The sequence below is a fragment of the Oryzias latipes genome, chromosome 15, assembly GCF_002234675.1.
Source record: "Oryzias latipes chromosome 15, ASM223467v1".
NCBI classification, from domain to species: Eukaryota; Metazoa; Chordata; class Actinopteri; order Beloniformes; family Adrianichthyidae; genus Oryzias; species Oryzias latipes.
The window spans coordinates 24,487,829-24,508,478 of NC_019873.2; the positions used below are offsets into that span (position 1 = coordinate 24,487,829).

General features: G+C 37.7%; 1 protein-coding gene across 8 annotated transcripts in view; it reads right to left on the reverse strand.

The window, feature by feature from the left end:
* Positions 1–20,650, reverse strand: part of khdrbs2 (KH RNA binding domain containing, signal transduction associated 2) — a 72,606-nt gene that overhangs the window by 11,776 nt on the left and 40,180 nt on the right. The gene's annotated exons all lie outside the window — the stretch shown is intronic.

The window sequence follows — 20,650 nt, forward strand, 5'->3', positions numbered from 1 at the left end:
CCTATACATACTCATATGCTTGCACATCCATGTATACAGATAGTCATATGTGCATGTGCAAAATGAAGGCCTTAGAATGATGACATTCGTTCAAAAACGTAAAAAAACGTTATTCAAACATAGTAGTAGTCGCTACCATCCATCTTTTCTAAAGAATATCCATTTTTAGTAGTAGTTCATGTAAATTTGTTTTCATTTTTGTATCCACTTGGCTACTGTTGGTTGTTTTGGTTTTAGCCAATTTAGAGTAATGATCTTGCCACCATCATTATGTAAAATATGACACTGGTCATTAAAAAAACAGGTCAATTTCAAAGATTCATTGTTGTAGAAATCTAGAAAGACTACAAGAGGATCCATAGGTGCAGTCGATCTGTCCTTGTTATTTTCTCTATCTTCTTTTTTAAGCTCCCAGTATATGGTCTGAAATGGCTCTTTTTAAATAAAAACTTTTCAAAATATTATTTTTTTCTTTCACATCTACTCAATTTTATCATAAAACGATGCTGCATTTCTGACGCTAAAAGTAGTTTTTTTTTTTTTTATAGTTTTGACGAAACATTTCTATCAAATCCTTACTGGGGTAAATAATCCTGTTCCAGATAGTTGGGTGTTTTACATTACAGCTGGGAACTTCTGGATAGGATTGCTCTTTTTTGTGTGCAAATTGTCATATAGTGTGCCATCAGAAGCAAGCTAATGAAATAACTACGTTGAAAAAGATCCATCCGACGGTGTACTCAGAGCAATATTCTATAATAATACAATTCAAAGCACTAAATTAGTTTCTCAGGCTTATTGCTAATAAAAAAAAAGTACACCATTTTTCATTTCTACGGCTAAATATAAAAGGACGAACACAATTTTTCTGTCTGTATCAGTTTTTTTTCAAATAAAGGAAATGAAAATGAGGAAAAAACAAAACAAATAAGCTGATGATAGATTTTTGAAAGATAGGCAGACAATACTGGTTTTTCATGTAACCAAATGAAGTCACAGGCATTTCATTAGGCCAGGACTTTCAGTCAGTTTGTCGATAAAAGAGGGGGCAAAACAGGTCACTTTGTATCAGTGTATCTGGGCAGAGATGAATGTAAAACAATCAATACTTAAATTCATAGATTTAGCTATTCAACTTGAGTCTATAATGCCTTTTATTGATTACAGTTCTTAGTGGAGCTTATCTCATTGTTGGAACTAATTCACGTTTGGGCCTTGAACTACAACAGGGGTCTCCGTTGATGTCAAATTGTTGCTGAGGAAACACAACAAACCAATTTGCTCTGTATGACCCACTCTGATGAAAAAAGTGTTTTTGGTGTGTTCTTGTGGCATTCTTTCTTTTGGAGAACACATATAAGGAAAAGTAAGCTCAAAATTGAATTTCGGAGTTTTTTTGAATTCAAACTGTCGTAAAACAGGAGCAGACAAAAAACGTCATTTCAAAAAGAGCCTCTTTGTGCGACTCAAAAATAGCTCCCTGCTCCACAACGGAGGGGGGGGGGGTTACTCCACACCAGCATCCAAAACTCAGATGCAAATTTCTAATGAACAAGTGCCGCCCTGCAGAGACTATGTCCTAGAAAATGACATATTTTTGAATTTTGAAAAAACTGCATAATCATGGATAAAAGACCGTGCTCTTAGAATAAATCAAGATAATTGTAATGGCTCAGCAAAGCTTTATAGCAGTTTTCAGAGAGGCATCTGCTGCAATACATGGTAAAACTAGAGGCATCTGGACTGTTTTTTATGTTTATGACTGTTTATAATGAAACTCAGTGAAAAAAGCACCTTAAAATTGAATTTCTTAGAATATGCACTAGTAGATAATTCTGTCTGTTTTAAAGTCATTCTCGAAAGTTTATTGTTCATGAAACACCATATAGCAAAACTGTCTAAAGTTTGTATTATATCAAGACAATCACCTCCACTTTTCCATTGCTTACAGAGATTCAATTAAAATTTAAATCTGTTTTCCAGAATAGTATTTTGGCTCTTATCACTTTTTTGTTTTCACTTGTATATTTCTAAAATATCTTTAAACAACACAGTTTCCCTGAGCTAATGCTCTCATCACAGCTGCTTCCATTTATGGCTGTGTTCTCTGAGCGATCAAGTTTTATGATCTGAGACAAGTGCTGAGATGACTGCCTTTTCTTGGACTGGATGTGAGGAAGCAAGAGGAAACCGATAAAAGCACAAAATGCCATTTCACCTCCTCTTTAAACTTTCCCTGATCTCTGTGTACAATTTTCGGTCTGTCATGTGTTACGTATGACCATTGATCTAGGCAATGGCCGGTGTATTACTCTTTTATTTCTGTTTACATTTGCAATCTATTACATTTCATGTCCTTCTAGGATTGTAAGATCTTTTGTGTGTGTGTGAGAGGATTTGATCCCCAGTCTCTGCCTCTAGCGTTCTCTTCTTACTCTCTTCTCTCACTCTTCACATTTTTTGCACTTTGGGTGGTGCAGACCATTGAATCTAATTTTAAATTCCATTTTTTAACAATTATTGGCTGGCCACCTTTGCTACAGCTCGGTGAAAATGTCAGGATTGCCTGTGTCAGATAACACTGTGAGAAAATCTCCATTGACCCCAAGATATGATAGTTATTGCTAAGAAATCATCACAGTTAAATTATAGTCATCATAAACAAACACAAAATAGTTGTTTTTTTAATGTATTGATTTAAAATTGCTGAGGAAAAATCAAATGAAGAACCTTTTCAAATTTTACTTCAAGTCACAGTTCGTGTTTTGCGATAATCTTTCAGTTTGACGTGGCAAAACTGTGTTTGTACTCTTGTGATTCAACCTGAAAGATCAAATAATTTACATTTGCCATAAAGTTTAATGTATTATTAAGCGATGAAGGACATGCTGCTGGCTCCTCACTTGTATTAGTCCAAGTTAACCAAACTTTGATTGTGAAAGTTAGGTGGAAAATTCTGCAAAATTGGAACAAAACTGCGAAACTGTCTCTCCTCATAAATTTGACTAAGTGTTAGATTTCAGTGTGTGGCGTTAACTATCAAGTTAAGTCAAAACAGATGCAGCAGGTGTCCACAGTGCAAATTATACACTCAGAGATGAAGGTCTGAACACACCCAGACACCTCAGCAAACTGACTTTCTCAACACCTCCACTAAAGTGCCAAAATTAAGTAAGTGCTTTGATTGCACAGCACCGTTTTTTCATCAGGTGTTAAGCAGGTAAGTTGAGACATGATTGCATTTGGGATGCAGCATGTCCATGTAAACAACAGACTTTAAGGGGAGCAATGAACACAAAATCCAGTAAAAGACAACCGGTGGGGGGGAAAAAAAGTGTTTTCACTGTAGCAAAGCAGAGTTGGATGCATAATCGAGCAGAAAGGGACGAAAACAAAACATCGCACAAGGGAAAAATGTCAGGGATATGGAACTTTTTTTGCTGTGCTAAAGTCGAACATCCTATATAGTGAATAGTTAAGTAAACAAAAGCTTTAAAGCACAAATGCTCAGGATTATCTGTCACTTCAGCGCTGCACTGATTTCTTTGTTTTTAGCTTTATCTTCATTTTTGATTTCTTTTGATTTTTTTTGTGTTCCTCTCTCAGGATTTCTGTTCAGCCTTTTGTATTTAGGTTATCCTGAGTATTTGTTCTACTTATTGCTCTGTTTGGAACTTGATTTTTGAGTTTATGTACTGATTTTTGCTCACAACTGGCTTCATATCCTGACCTCTGTTTTTGTCTTTGCCTTTGGTCTTGGATGGATTCTTGCTTCACAACACATGTGTACGCCTTGTTTCACTGCTTTATTTCCGTGTTCATTTGTTTATTTATCCACAGGGTTCAGTTTTGCGCTCTTTTACTTTGTCAACGCCAAAGCGTTCTGCCATGCTGACTGTGCAGGGCCTTTTGATTTCTTTTCAAAAAAAAAATCTAGATCTCTAAAGAAGGGATCATAAAAACAAACTTCTTTCAGGTCATCAAGTTTGACTGAGACCCAAAAAGCTTGGCAAAAACCAAGATCATGCAAAACAGGAAAAAAATGAAAGAATAACCTTATCCAGAATTAGAAGACATCAAAATGGGACAAAAAGCTTTAGAGAGTATAAATCTCTGTTAATCCATCTATCAAACTTTTTATAAAAGTACTTTTCATGTAAATAACACAAAATTTTACATACCCAAGTACAATAAAATACAAACACACACTATATCAAAATACAAAAGAAAATTATTACAGATTAAATAGAAACAGTGATCAAATGTAATAAATTGAAATGCTGTTGTCTATTAAAAAAAATCTAAGCAGGGAAAGGTAACAGTGGAGATAAAAATATATTAATATGAATAGATAAAAATGCTAAAAAACATAAAAAGATGGAAATACATAAATTAAATACACAAAAACAAGTTAGTGTAATAAAATAATGAATAAGGCAATGACTAAAATATATAAATCAAAGCACCTCCTGCTTATATTCAAAGCTTTATTAAAAATATCAACATACAGTCAGGACCATAAATATTTGGACAGAGACACATTTTTTCTAATTTAGTTTCTGTACATTACCACAGTAAAGGTACTTTAGAAACGATTTTTTTCAACAAATAACTTCTATACTAAACTGTCACATGATAACTTTAATCATCAATGTGAATAGAAGGCTTCAAATTGCGGAGATTAGCCCCGCCCACCGCGACCCGAGTAATTGGATTGAACGGGAGAAAATTTAAAATGATTATGAAAAACATACAAAGTACAGTCAGACAAATAGCAACTCAGGTGTATTTCACTGCTCTTCAGACTGGGCCCCTGCATCCTGACTCCGCTCTGCAGTGTTTTCTATTTTGAAGCCCGCGGTGCAGGTGTGTTTGTTCGGGAGAAGAGCATAGTGATAGGCAGTTGTTGTCACTCTTTTTTCTGTGGGTTTTAGAGAAACTCAAAATTGCAAGATGATTTGCACGTACAAAATGTAAATTTGGCAAGCTGTTTTACGTACGTGTAAATATTAAACCGCAACGTTATTGATGCACAGGTAGAGAAGAAGCGGAGTGACTTTTTAGCCAATCAGAATGCAGAACGCAATACACAATGCAAATCCGTGAAGTAGCGAAACTGTGAAAAGTAAACCGTGTTATAGCGAGGGATCACTGTATTGGGTTGAAAACCCTTTGTTGGCAATGACAGCCTGAAGTCTTGAACTCATGGACATCACCAGATGCTGGGTTTTCTCCTTCTGAATGCTCTGCCAGGCCTTTACTGCAGCGGCTTTCAGTTGCTGTTTGTTTGCCTTTCTGTCTGAAGTTTAGTCTTCAAAAAGTGAAGCCCAGACCATCACACTGCCTCCACCGTGTTTTACTGATGATGTAGTGTGCTTTGGATCATGAGCTTCTCCACGCCTTCTCCATACCTTTCTCTTGGCATCATTCTGGTAGAGGTGGATTTTGGTTTCATCTGTCCAAAGAATGTTTTTCCACAACTGTGCTGGCTTTTTTAGAGGCTTTTTAGCAAAGTCAAATCTAACCTTCCTATTCTTATGAGTGGCTTGCATCTTGCAGTGTACCCTCTGTATCTACTTTCATGCAGTCTTGTTTTTATGGTAGACTTGGATATTGATCCGCCTACCTCCTGGAGAGTGTTGTTCACTTGGTTGGCTGTTGTGAATGGGTTCCTTTTCACTATGGAAATGATTCTGCGATCATCCACCACTGTTGTCTTCTGTGGACGTCCAGGTCTTTTTGCGTTGCTGAGTTCACCAGTGCTTTCTTTCTTTCTCAGGATGTACCACACTGTTGATTTTGCCACTCCTAATACTGTGACAATTTCCTGCATGTTTTTTTTCTTTTTTCTCAGCTTAATGATGGCTCCTTTCACCTGCATGGAGAGCTCCTTTGACCGCATGTTGTCTGTTCACAGCAAAATCTTCAAAATGCAAGCACGAGTCCTCTAATCAACTCCAGGCCCTTTATCTGCTTCACTCATAATGACCTAACAAGGGAATTGCTCACACCTGCCCATGCAATAGCATGGAAGTCAATTGTCCAATTACTTACAAGCTCATGAAATGAAGGGATTGTGTTTAAAAAATGCTTTTTCTTCCCACATTTTTATACAATCTTTTTGTTCAACCCATTTTATTTAAAATTCACTGTGGTAATGTACAGAAACAAAATTAGAAAGAATGTGTCTCTGACCAAATATTTATGGTTTTGACTGTATATTTGTTGATTAAATATAGGTTTTCAAATCTTGAAATATGCAGAATCTTCCAGGACATTCTGGAGACTACTCCACAGATGAGGAACAAAAACGCAGCCTCACCGTGCATTTTGGTATTTGAAGAGGAAATTGTTAGCAAACCAGCACCTGGGAGTTCTGGGGGGGATTATAAGTAAAAGAGGGCTGAGACTATCAAGAAATTTAAAACTAACGAAAGAACCCTACACATCAATTCTGTAGAAGACAGGCAGCCAGTGCAAAGATTTTAAAATCTGAATAATGTGAGCGCATCTCCTAGTTCCTGTTAGGAGGTGAGCGGCTGAGCTCCGAGCTAACTCAAGTTTGTTATTAGACTGCTCTGGAAAGCCAGAATTTCCCTAAAATCCAGAATATTATGGAAATGTAACTTATTTAGGACTGGATAACAGAAATCCGCATGTATTTTTAAGCATCTGGTAAAAACAGGCAGGAGATGTATTGTTTTGAGTTTAATTATCCAACACTTTAAGCGGAAAGGTTGTAGGATTACTAGAAATGAAAAATGGTTGAAAAACCTTCAGGAGATTAAACAAACTTCGAATAGACAACCTTTAAACTGATACGAGATCTACACAAACGTGACCTTCATTGAGAAGTCAGGGGAAATCTTTAGGGGATTCTTCTTGCCAGCAAGCACAAACAAAGGCTCGAGCAAGTCTGAAATCAATCTTGTGCAAATATACAAAAAAAAATTGGCCTCATGTGGTAAACAATTGTCTTTAACATAGGAAAGTTTTGACTTTTCTTCAAGATTCCTACATTTGATATATAAATATTCAAAACCAAATCACAATCTGTATAAAAGTTTGAGGTAAAAATTGAATACGATGGATTTAAAATTCACAATTTTCTGAACACTTCCCAGCACCCACAAACTAAAGGTTTTGACATAATCAAACATCAAGTCCCGAAGGCGATTTAACAGAAATGATGGGGACAACATATTTTTTGTGGAATATCCTGGTTTTTTATGATATACAATACAGACCAAAAGTTTGGACACACCTGCTTTTTCAAATGAATGGTAAGGTGTGTCCAAACTTTTGGTCTGTAATGTATGTAGAACATTAATTCCTTTTTAGTGTTTTTTTTTAATGTCAGTAACAAGGTCATTTTATTCTTGAAGCCTAGCTATAGACATAGTGGAACAATCAGACTGAAACACACATCTGAATTTTTTTTTTTTTGCAATTTAATAACAAGGTGATATGTGAATAAATAAAACATGAATGATGAACCAGATGAGATGAGAAACCTGAAAGCTCAGATTGCCATTTAGACTTTTTCTTGTCACAGGTAATCATCCTGTCAGAGAGCAAACATTTTGAATGTGCCAGATCACTTTATTTACCAAGCTCACACCTTCATATAAACTGATCTGTACAAAAGCAAAGCCACATATTCAGTCAAATGTTTTATTCATGACAGAAGAGATGAGCCTCAGAAGACAAAATGTTCTTGCAAACAGCCTAACCTGAAAGTGAAGCAAGGCCAAAGTGTGTGCAGAACAGAAAACTCTGTTTTTCTCCTCAGGTATTTGTTGCATCTTGCTCATTTACAGAGATTTAGTGGGATTTCATGAGTCTCACTTTCGTTTTCATCATGATCTAATCCCCTTCTAATCCTTTCCAAGCTTGTAATTCAAAACGGAGCTCTTCAATGAGACCCACCAGTCTCCAATTCCCAATTACATTTAAAAATGGAAAAAATAAACATTTAGGAGAGAAACAATTAAAACCAGGTTTCAACAACACACTGTTTCTCTAAGTAGCAACAAAATAGATTCTAAACAGGTGGGTTATTTTAATATTGTATAGCACATACACTGTGACATGTCTACATGCCCTCATCTCCTGTATTATAATGCTTATTCCAACTATTTTTGTGCCTATGTGGCTCTATTTTTGAGGACATAAAATGAATCAATGTAAGTCAGGGATTATGTCAGGGATTAGCTAGTTCAGGGGATTTCCATTACTTTTCCTACCCGGCAGACTCAGACACATGTGTTTATTTGTAATTACTCTCCTAGCAACCCCAATCAAAAATTGGCCACACTGGACCACAGCTGTAAAGCAATCCATGGATTCATTTCAGATGGATTATAAGAAGTAGAGCATTCTGAAATGAAATGAAACTGAGTAAAATGGGAAGTACTGATAAAGTTACATATGAGTATAAAGCAAAGTTGTTAGAATTTATCTCTATGTATTTATCAACAACATTTCATTATGAGATGTGAAGATCAACCAAGAAGTGCTCAATGTTGCAGTTCCTCATGTGACCACTGGAAGCTGGCGTCCAAGTTGACTAATTTTTCTATCATCATTCATGTTGAGAATAATAACTTCCACTAAAAATAAATCAATGCACCGCACAGTTACACAAATGTATTAGATGTTTATTTTCTCTCTATTACAAATTATTTTTTCCTCAAAATCTACTTGTTTAAAATTTGATTAGAGTTTAAATTTGTGCACTCTCACTTGACCTTGTCCTACACACTAAACTCCAGCGGGGCTAGAAGTTCAGACTCTTCCTGGAAGGAGCTGTTCTCACTGGTCTTTGTCAGCTTATGAGAACCCGCTCGTTTTTGTGTGTTGGGGGGGGGGCTGATGCAGAGAGCGGAGGTTTTTAAAGGAATACTCAGAAATGCATGTACGGATCAAAATACCGCTTTGGGTTTCTTTTCATGAGTACTTAACATCATAACACAGTTAAAAGCTCAATAAATTGATTTTGCTAGGTATAGGTCCTTTAAAACCAGAGATTTTGGCCGTGTCGACTCACATTGAAGTGGCCACTTCCAATAAAAAGTCAATGTAAACGCACATAAACCCTTGTTTCAAGCTTCCGCGTTCAGAAGTCAGCCGTTTATGCATTGCTACGCAAGTTTTTTGTCTGGTTGCGGGCTCTACGTACAAATCCGGCATTCATTAAGTTCAACCAGTTGACTGCTAAAACTCCAGTGTTGAAGAGTTAGAATGGCTGCTGAAGCTTCATTTTTTTTAAATTATCCTATGGCTGACATCAGAAATGATGAGTCTAAAAACCTGATGTGACTCTTAGCTTTTGCAGCATTATGTTTAAAAATAAATTGAATTTTCAGATGTATAAACACAAGTTATAACAATTTCCTGAGGACAACTGGAGTTGTGACAAAAATGATCCACAGGATAAAGACACAGAGTCTGACATGGAGCGAATAAATCTATGGATTTTCATACTCGTAAATGTATTATCTTAAACAAAAAACATCTGTGGGTGATTACTATTGGCAGTGCTTAAAGACTTGAAGTTTCCAGAGGGAGACTAATGAGTTAATATGAAGCACTGAACATCTAAGTATATTTTAAGAGGCAGTGTAAACTGCAAACTAGCAAGGTCAGTTTGAGTGCAGAGGAAGAATGTTCAAGAAACACACAGACAAGCACAAAAATGCAAGAACTACCATCCGTTTTTTTAAGGGCGTTCCAACTTTTCGACAGGCTGTTCTTTCACAGCTGAGATCAGATGTATTGCTCAGTCTGAGAAAGTTCAAAGAATAACAAATCTTCTGTAGCTTTGCGTCTTTCTGCTGACCTCGCCATCACGCATCATCATGCACTCAGCTTCGACAGGCTACCACATGTAAATGGGTCAGCCTCTAATTAATGAGTCTTGATTCCTCCAGTTTGACACTCATCTGTAAAAACAATTAACACTGGTTCTCTTTAACAAGACAGAGGGCATAAATCAAATGTTAACACAACAGAGGAGAGGCTGTGCGCCTGCAATTAGGACAGTGACAAGCAAAGGCCCCTTAGCTCTGTGCTTCATTATCAATTGACAACCTGTATGTCCTTTGACAGTGACTGATCTTCATAGGGAGCCGCCTTTGAATGCCTCTCCTCACAGCAGAATGGGGGAGGAAAATGAGATTTGCAGGCCCTTTGTTTCAGTAAAAAATCCTGCGGTTCACTTCTTTCCACCTTACTCGCCATCCAGATTTTGTTCTGTTCACATATTCTGCTCTGAAAGTCAGTGTTTACATCAAAAATTTCAAAATAATTGCTTACAATCAGTGCATTTCAGTGGATTTCTTTTTTTTGTTTTGTGTGGAAAAATCCATTTTGATTTCAATCAAAAAAAACAGAAACTACATAAATTATTAAGCATTTTAATTTATCTTATTTTTGAAGCAAAGCTTTCAGTGCTTAGCATTCATCTATTCTGGTCCCAGATGATACCGCGGATTCCATTATTTACTCCACCTGAGCAGTTTTTGTCTTTTAAATAAACGAGTGGGGGTAAGGTGTCAGATATTTGTTTTACTAAACAGATGAGTTCTGAGTGAATAATTTCCATAATTAATAGAACAAATAATTATTCAGCTTCAGATCTGAAGCCATTGTAATATAAAATGGTCACAGCAGTTACAAATCCCATTCAAAAATTATTCATTTTCTGGAAGCATAGAGAATGCCATTAAGGTCCAGATAATAGTTCATATGCAGAGATGCTTTCCCTGTTTCAAAGGAATGTGCTTTTTGATTCTTTGCCCCACAGTTAAATCTAATTTTACTGTCAGATTCATGAAGCTATACTTTATTACATATTCTTCTTTTTTCCTTTCCTTGAGGTGTTACTTTTACAACAGATGGCTATGCAGCTTTGGACACACAAGGTGTATATTTGTATAAACTTCTTTTGTATTTGAGACCAAACTTCAGTTTTCTGTTTGTTTTTTTACATGGGCAGAAGACAGCGGAAGAATAGGATAATAAAGATAAGGGACATGGGTATAGGATAGGAAAACGAGGACATGAAATGGTTGGAAGGTGGTTTAAAAAAATCACGTTAGAAGGGGTAGGATTACAAACAAAAAGAGGCAACAAGTAGCTTGAGGCCTTATTATTACTTTTACACGTAGATGTTTACCAAAAAGGCTGGGCACACACTCATCCACGCACACTCAAATATAAAAAGGCATACCTTCAAACACGTGAGTACTGACGTACAGATCAACTCGCACGCAAATGCATATGTACACAAGCAAACATGATTTCAGCTTATGTTATTCCTGCACATGCACAGATATCTTGTTTGTGCAAAGGGTGCATCTGTCCTCAGGTGAGTGTATGTGTTCTAATGTGGATAATGATGTGACAGAATGTGAAAAGTAAAATAAACAAAGGCCAGGGAGTGCCCCCACACCAAGCCCCCAGTAGAAGGCAGGGTACGAGTGGCAGCTAGGTCCTCCCAGTCACCTCCATGGAGAAGCAGATTGAGGGAAGTAGGAGCCCCCAGCTCCAAAGACCTGGAGGCCAAAGGAGCACAGAGCACAAGCCCTCGATTAACCAGAGAACAGTCCTCCCACACGCCCAGGGGCCAGTGTGAGGCTGGTTTAATCACAGATTACCATTTACTGCAAAAATGTTGTGTATTTGCAAAACACATGTTTAAAAAAATAGATTCTGAATTTACATATTTGACGTAATGTCATGTACTTTTATAACTTTGAGAAGCCTTCTCTTAAGATCCTTTAAATAAAATGTACAAAGAAACTCTAATTTCACGATATGATGATAAGAAGAGTTAAACTGGTGTTTGAATAATTTTAAATACATGGATATGTGAATCGATGATTACTACATGTTGGTTACTTAGTGTAAATCATTAATGTTTACTGAAAAGATGTAAGAATTCTTTCTGAGGATAATCAATAAGCACTCAATTTTGTTACTTGAAAACTTGATGTGTAGGGATGATTTCTGGATTAATATGAAATTTTATTCCTATTATAATCAATGAGTAGTACATATCTGTTACATGATGTGTGATTCATGTTACTGTTTACTGAAATCATGAAAAAAGGTTTTCTAATGATAATCAACAATCAATAAGCACTTTATCTGATCAGAACCAGATTATGAAAACTATACAAAAGTATTAAATAAAATAACTCAGTAAGGGTGGGATAATATAAATTTGCTTCTTCTTTCTTCTTCTTTAAATCTAGCCACAGGGGTTGCAAGCCAGTTGCCTCTGTGCCGGTCCCAAGCCCGGATAAATAGAGAGGGTTGCGTCAGGAAGGGCATCCGGCGTAAAAATTGCCAAAATAACCATGCGAATCATCCACAACACTTTTGACATACCGGATCGGTCGAGGCCCGGGTTAACAACGACCGCCACCGATGCTGTTAACCTACAGGGTGTCGGTGGAAATTTGACTACTGTTGGTCGAAGAAAGAGGGGAGGCAGAAGGGTCCGTGGCCAGAGAGAGAAGGGAAAAGGCAGGAACATAGGTTTGAGAATAGGGACTCTTAACGTTGGCACAATGACAGGGAAAGGCAGAGAGCTGGCAGACATGATGGAGAGAAGGAAGGTAGATGTACTGTGTGTGCAGGAGACAAGGTGGAAGGGCAGCAAGGCACGTAGTATTGGAGGAGGATACAAACTGTTCTATCATGGTGTTGATAGGAAGAGAAACGGGGTAGGAGTGATTCTGAAGGGGGAGTTTGTAAACAGTGTTCTAGAGGTGAAAAGAGTCTCAGACAGGATGATGAGCCTAAAGTTAGAAATTGAAGGGGTGATGGTGAATGTAGTCAGTGGGTATGCGCCACAGGTTGGCTGTGAGTTAGAAGTGAAGGAGAGATTCTGGAGTGAGTTGGATGAGGTCATAGAGGGTATCCCCAGAGGAGAGAGAGTTGTTATTGGAGCAGACTTTAATGGGCATGTTGGTGAGGGCAACAGAGGTGATGAGGAGGTGATGGGCAGGTTTGGTGTGAAGGAAAGGAATCTGGAGGGACAGATGGTGGTGGACTTTGCGAAGAGGATGGAAATGGCTGTAGTCAACACTTACTTCCAGAAGAGAGAGGAACATAGAGTGACATACAGAAGTGGAGGTAGGAGTACTCAGGTGGACTACATCCTATGTAGACGAGGTCATTTGAGAGAGGTTAATGACTGCAAAGTGGTGGTAGGAGAGAGTGTAGCCAAACAGCACCGCATGGTGGTGTGTAAGATGACTCTGGAGGTCAGGAAGAAGAAGAGAGGGAAAACAGAAAAGAAGACCAAGTGGTGGAAGCTACAGAATGAAGAAACTTGTGAGGAATTTAGGCAGAAGTTGAGACAGGTCCTGGGTGGTCAGGATGAGCTTCCAGATGACTGGGAAACTACAGCAGAGATTATCAGGGAAACAGGTAGGAAAGTGCTAGGTGTGTCATCTGGAAAGAGGAAAGACGGTAAAGAGACTTGGTGGTGGAATGAGGAAGTACAGGAATGCGTCCAGAGGAAGAGGTTGGCTAAAAGGAAGTGGGATGTAGAAAGGACTGAGGAAGGTAGACAGGAGTATAAGGAAGCGCAGCGTAGAGTGAAGAGAGAGGTGGCAAAGGCCAAACAGAAAGCTTACGATGAGCTATATGACAGGTTAGACACAAAGGAAGGAGAAAAGGACTTGTACAGGCTAGCCAGACAGAGAGACAGAGATGGGAAGGACGTGCAACAGATAAGGGTGATTAAGGACAGAGATGGAAAGGTGCTAACAACCCAGGAGAGTGTACAGAAAAGATGGAAGGAGTATTTTGAGGAGCTGATGAACGTGGAAAATGACAGGGAAAGAAGGGAGGAAGAAGTGGTTGTTGTGGAGCAGGAAGTAGCAGAGATTGGAAAGGATGAGGTTAGGAAGGCTCTGAAAAGGATGAAGAGCGGAAAGGCCGTTGGTCCTGATGACGTACCTGTGGAGGTATGGAAGTGCTTAGGAGAGACAGCAGTGGAATTTCTAACGAGTTTTTTCAATAGGATTCTAGAGAGTGAGAAGATGCCTGAGGAATGGAGGAGAAGCGTTCTGGTTCCGATCTTTAAGAACAAGGGTGACACGCAGAACTGCAGCAACTATAGAGGAATAAAGTTGATGAGCCACACAATGAAGCTGTGGGAAAGAGTAGTGGAAGCCAGGCTTAGGAAAGAGGTGGAGATTTGTGAGCAGCAGTATGGTTTCATGCCCCGTAAGAGCACCACTGATGCCATTTTTGCTTTGAGAATGTTGATGGAAAAGTACAGAGAAGGTCAGAAGGAGCTGCATTGTGTGTTCGTAGATTTAGAGAAGGCGTATGACAGGGTGCCGAGGGAGGAGCTGTGGTACTGTATGAGGTCGTCTGGAGTGGCAGAGAAGTATGTCAGAGTAGTTCAGGACATGTATGAGAGAAGTATGACGGTGGTGAGATGTGCTGTAGGTCAGACAGAGGAGTTCAAGGTGGAGGTGGGACTACACCAAGGATCAGCTTTGAGTCCTTTTTTGTTTGCTATGCTGATGGACAGGCTGACAGACGAGGTAAGACAGGAATCTCCCTGGACAATGATGTTTGCGGATGACATTGTAATCTGCAGTGAGAGTAGAGAGCAGGTGGAGGAACAGCTAGAGAGGTGGAGGTTTGCTCTGGAAAGAAGAGGCATGAAGGTCAGTCGTAGTAAGACAGAATACATGTGTCTGAACGAGAGGGATCAAGGTAGAAGCGTTAGGTTACAGGGGGCTGAGGTGAAGAAGGTGCAGGAGTTTAAGTACTTGGGGTCAACAGTTCAGTGTGATGGGGAGTGTGGAAAAGAGGTGAAGAGGCGAGTGCAGGCAGGTTGGAGCGGGTGGAGGAAAGTGTCAGGAGTGTTGTGTGACAGAAGAGTGTCAGCAAGACTCAAAGGAAAGGTGTACAAGACAGTGGTGAGACCAGCTCTGCTCTATGGGTTAGAGACGGTAGCAGTGAGACAGAGACAAGAGGCTGAGATGGAGGTAGCGGAGATGAAGATGTTGAGGTTCTCCTTAGGAGTGACCAGGTTAGACAGGATAAGGAACGAGTACATCAGAGGGACGGCTCATGTTGCCTGTGTTAGCGACAAAGTCAGAGAAGCCAGACTGAGATGGTTTGGACATGTTCAGAGGAGGGATAGTGGATATATTGGTAGAAGGATGTTGGAGATGGAGCTGCCTGGCAGGAGGGCAAGAGGACGGCCAAAGAGGAGATACATGGATGTCTTGACAGAGGACATGAAGTTGGCTAATGTTAGGGTAGAAGATGTTCATGATAGAGTGAGGTGGAAAAGGATGATTCGCTGTGGCGACCCCTGATGGGAAAAGCCGAAAGAGAAAGAAGAATATAAATTTGCTTCTTCCTACTTCTTTTCTTGGAATAAATCAAACTCTACTTGACCTTAGTTTATAATTACTGTATTTAATGAATCAAATGTGACTTAAGTGTGTCTTTGTTTATTTATTTTGTGTTTTATCTTTGCATTTCATCATTTCTGTAAGGAGCTTCATAAATCTATATGATTTTTTCACATTGTATTGTCTACAAATAATGTTTGAAATAAACCAAACCCAATCCATCCATCCATCCATCCATCCATCCATCCATCCATCCATCCATCCATCCAGCCAGCCAGCCAGCCAGCCAGCCAGCCAGCCAACCAACCAACCAACCAACCAACCAATCTTTGTGTATGGATTTAATATTTGCCAGTTCATTGTCCTGCATTCAAACCTGACATCAAATCAGCCACTTACTTCCAACATCCAAATATCTTTAAGGGGAAAAAAAATTCAAGTGGTCTCATAAGAATAATTTACAAACGATAAAAACATTTACAGGTATTCAACCACTGTAGTAACCTGCCTACAAAAAGCAATCTACATTTTAGGGTGCAATGAAAAGCTGGCCACACTAATGTGAAAAAACACATCATGCTATATTAACATTTTCTTTTCTTGTAAAATTTAACTAAATTAAAAATTCAATTTTTCAGACAATACAGTGGTTGGTTGCTGAAATCCCAAACACATTTACTTTACTGGATGATAGTTGAGCTCTTTCATTTTATGATTTCAATGTAAAATTCATTCAAAGGCTGCCTGTTCATAAACAAGAGTGAAAAACTAAACCAGCATGAATATTTGTTATCCGTAATTACATAAAATTGAGCGATTTTGACAGAGTGCAATACAGAGTGCCCTGATTGTTTTTTTTCTTTACAATGTTAATTTCTGTAACAAGCATCAAAGGCAAATTATAAATTTTTCGGGGATAATTTAACATGTGATGAATAATCATCGTGCCTCAACTTAGATTCTGATTCTGTATGCAGACTCAAAACATGTCAGTAGCACTTCTCAGCATCCAAACTTCTATTTTTTCCATTTGCTTTTCTGTAATCAAGGTCATTGGTAAAATCTTCACATATTTATTCAAAATTGAAGCTCTGATAAGAAAAAACATCCCTGAATAAAAAGAAAAATCCCAAATGTTTCAGAGAAACCTGATAATCCCAGCCAGCTGAACCTAAAGCAGAAAATATAAATGTATAGCTATTTCCATGATGTTAAATTATTCAAACCCTCTCCCCGAATAAGCATTGTAACCCACTTCACTTCAGAGGGAGACACAAAAATGGTTACTGTCATAGTATCAGTTTTACCCTACACTTCACTACACTAAAATTAATACAGTGACATGACAGAGCCAATTTATCATGGTATTCTCCAGAGGGACGCATCACATTAAGACCTGCAAATGCAAAAGCAGAAACATGATGGACACCTTGGACTGTCATTCACTCAGGGAACACAAACGGAAAAATAAACGCAAATACATTTGTATGACAATTCCATACAACTGGGCTTGCCTGTGTAAAATCATCTATTGTAGAAGATGGAGAAACAATAATAACCTGAATGGAAAACTGCAGTGATATAACAGTAGCTGATGTGACAGTTTTGTTTATGGCTGACATTCTGGTTCTTCATTATTGTATTATTATCTCTGTTTCCTCTTCTATTTGGTGTTATTTAGTGCTCACATGGTGCTGAGAAACCTTTGCAAAACATGTGAAAATTCGTGGATGCCTCTTTAAAAGAGAAGTGAACTCCACATAGTCTGAAGGGTAACGCAATGTGGGCATTTCTTTCAGATGAACCACAATCCTCAGCAGAATTTCTTGTCTCTTTCCATGGCAAGTGTCTAGCTGGGCTGTGACAGCTCATAACTATATGGAGATGATAAAAGTACATGAAAATATTTACATTTGCTGATGCCAGAACTTTACAGTTTCCCTCCTTTTTTGTTCTTTCTAACTCATGGAAGCTAAAACAAAACCAAAACGGGTTTAGAAAACAGGCAAGGATTTGTGATGACATTTTTAAAAATGTTTACATTTTTGAGTTATCTAAGGAAAGCAAGAAACTCCCAGAAATTGTTAAATTACTTTATCTTAATTTGTGGTGAAAAACACAGTAAAATACTGCTTCCTAAGGATTATGGGATAAATAGAATCTCAAAGTGTACTGAAAGGGCTTTTAAAGAGGACATAGTAGTTGTTCCGTCCACTATACTTTATGAACCATTTGGAAGGTTAGAAATGTACAGAATTACTTCAGATTATTGTAGTTTTTTGTTTTTTTCTTCATGTTTGTACCGGTAAGCTTTTCTGTAGTTTTTATTAGATGTTGATCATCACCCTTATGTGTTTTCCACTTTAGTGCAGCACTTTTTCTCTTGAACAGATATTTAATAATTATTAAAAACAGGCTGATTTTACCTTTATCATGCTCTAATTCCTTTTTATTACTTTAGTGGATAAATCAATGGATAAAATCAAATTGATAAATCAATTTTTATATTTCTAACAGATTGCAAAAATTACTTTTATCAGTTGAGTTTAAAAGTAATCTTCCTTGACTCTTCTTATTCACGTTTAAAAAAATATGTGACCAAAAAAATAAAAACTTTACACGCAGCTGATGTACTTATATGACTGAAGTCTTTTTTGTTTTGAACCTTTTTTCACATATTTGGTGCAAGAAGGAAGTACATGTGGGGCAGACTCAAAGTAGGTCATTAAACAAGAATAAACCGTATGAATGAACACACGACTAAAGGTGTACTTTTGCACGGCAAAAATAACTAACCTTAATCTTTAATAATGCATGTTACATTATTTAAAGATGTACAGTGACATTAAAATGACAAAGTGATGAAGATATGGCATTATATTATTTTGGTTTTATGATTAATACTAACGTCTTTGTGTCTACCTTTGTGCATTTTTTAACAATACTGTCATCACCAAGGTTTGTTATATACCTTAATATGTCATTTTTTGTTGTTGTTTTGTTCCATACACACAAAAAAATTGTCTAAAAACGATGTGAATGTGTATCGAAAGATATTAACATTTAGATTGAAAACAAGGTACATGTATATGTTTATATACATACATGTTTATATAGGTGTGCATGGTAATATTGTCATGTCTCGTCAGTCTTATGTTTTGTCCTTAGTTGTGCACTTTTGGTCAATATCTGTCACTTCTGTTGTTACGTGTTGCACTTCCTGTTTTATTTTGTAATACTAACTCTCCTCTTGTTTCAGGCCTTGTTACTTCCTGCCCTGGTGTGTTTTACTACAGGTGTGATTGTCTAATCCTCCCTGACCGTGATTCCCTCTATTATGTTTTAAATAGTCTGAGACTCCCTTTGTCCCATACCAGTGTGTTTGGTCTTATCCTTTGCCACAGCACAAGCCTTTTCTTGAGATTGTAAGCTTTAAACTCTGTATCTGATTCCAGCCCTAAGTTCCGTCTTGAAATAGATGTGTGTGAGTGTAGATGTATGTAACATACACAACTTAATTATATTGGCTGTTAGGTCATTATACCTTAAATATGCTTCATTAAATTTAGTCCAAAAATATAATATCGAGCCAAAACAAAACCGTGACCCAAACATCCAAGTTTGAACCGACTTGTGAAAGAAGAGAAATGTTGATTCCCTAGTTGCAACTACAACTGCTGCTGAAAATATGTCTTGATGCTCCAAAAACAACAGCTTTTGGGTAAAAGGTCTGAACACTAAATTGAATTTTGGGTTTAAAAATGTCACAAAGTAATTTAAAAAAAAAGGACAAAGAGACCGAGAGTGTGAAACAAGAGTCACCTTTCTATAATCCTCTAACCTCTGTGCTTCAAGCCTCTTCCCCAAACTCCAATTACAAAAAGAAGAAATACCTGGCAGTTTTGGTTCTTAGGAAACACACAGGCTCTACATCAGAACTCAATTTGGATTGGAAATGAAACCGCGCTTGTGTGTTTCCCGCTGCAGACAGCCCAATCTTCAGCTGCTTGCCCACATGACTTTTTTTTCTGAGCAGGAAAGCTCTGAGGAAATAGATAAATAAAAGTGTTGCCTTTGTTCATTTGAAGTAAACTTGGAGCTAACCTTGTGTAGTTTATTCAAACTGACCTTGGGAAATTTCTGAGATCTAAAGTCGAGCGTACAGTACTTTCAGCTTGGACTTTGAATAAAACATGACAAGAAGCCTAGAGGATGTTTCAAAAACATCAGAGATCTTTGAGTCTTCATATCATGGCACCAAACAAACTTCTTAGTAAAGAATGTGACATTCCCTGCAGAAATGTAACATTTGAAACCATATACTAAATATTTTAAAAACATTTGTAAATAATGTATTTTTAAACCACCTGAGACTTAAATGTTAGTTCATAACATAGTTTTTTTTATCTCACCGTGCTGTCATCATATCTAAAATTTCAATGTCACTGTGCCCTTTTTGTAAAACCGATTAGTCCAGCCTTCTAGTTCACTCTGTTTTTAGCTTCTGCTCTTCAAATTCATTGGATTTCGTTTTTCTTTTTTTCAGCGCTGTGCTGCTCTCACCCCCTCTTTCAATTGCCTACATTATCTTCAGCCTTCATCTAGCCTTCTGCTCTGGTTGACACCCCTGCATCTAGAGTCCAGGGGTCCTATCTGTCTATCTGGAATTGTCCTTGATGAAAGAAATCAATTTCAAAATAAAGCTGTTTATCACAATCTAATGTAAGTGAGGAGATAACAGCAACTTAATTAACTAAACTAAATTAGACAACAAATCTGTCCTTTTTTTTTTAAAGACTGAGGAAAAACAGAGCGGCATAGTAAAGCAGTTTCAAGTCCATCTGCATTCTGACCTTGGTTTAGGATGAACAGATGGTGCGTAAGGCTTCCAGAATGTCTTCACTTTCTGTTTCAGTGTGGAATTTTCTACTCCAAAATGATCTATTGACTTTTTATATCATGTTTACAGTGTCCTTTTCAGAGAGTGCAACAAAAGTCAAGCTGCCCTGTTTCAAAAGATGCAAAGGGAGCACTAATGATTAATGTATCTCCAGAGAATGAACAAAAACTTTGCAACTTCAGTCACCTCAGAGTAAAAAAGCAGGCAGATATTCAATTTGTAAAAAAATAATAAATAAAAAAGACGAAGGACAAAACACATCCTGACCTGCTCAAAAAAACAAAAAACAAACAAACAAACAAACAGGTGATGAAGACTCCCAAAGAGAGTTATGGAGCATGAAAAATATTCC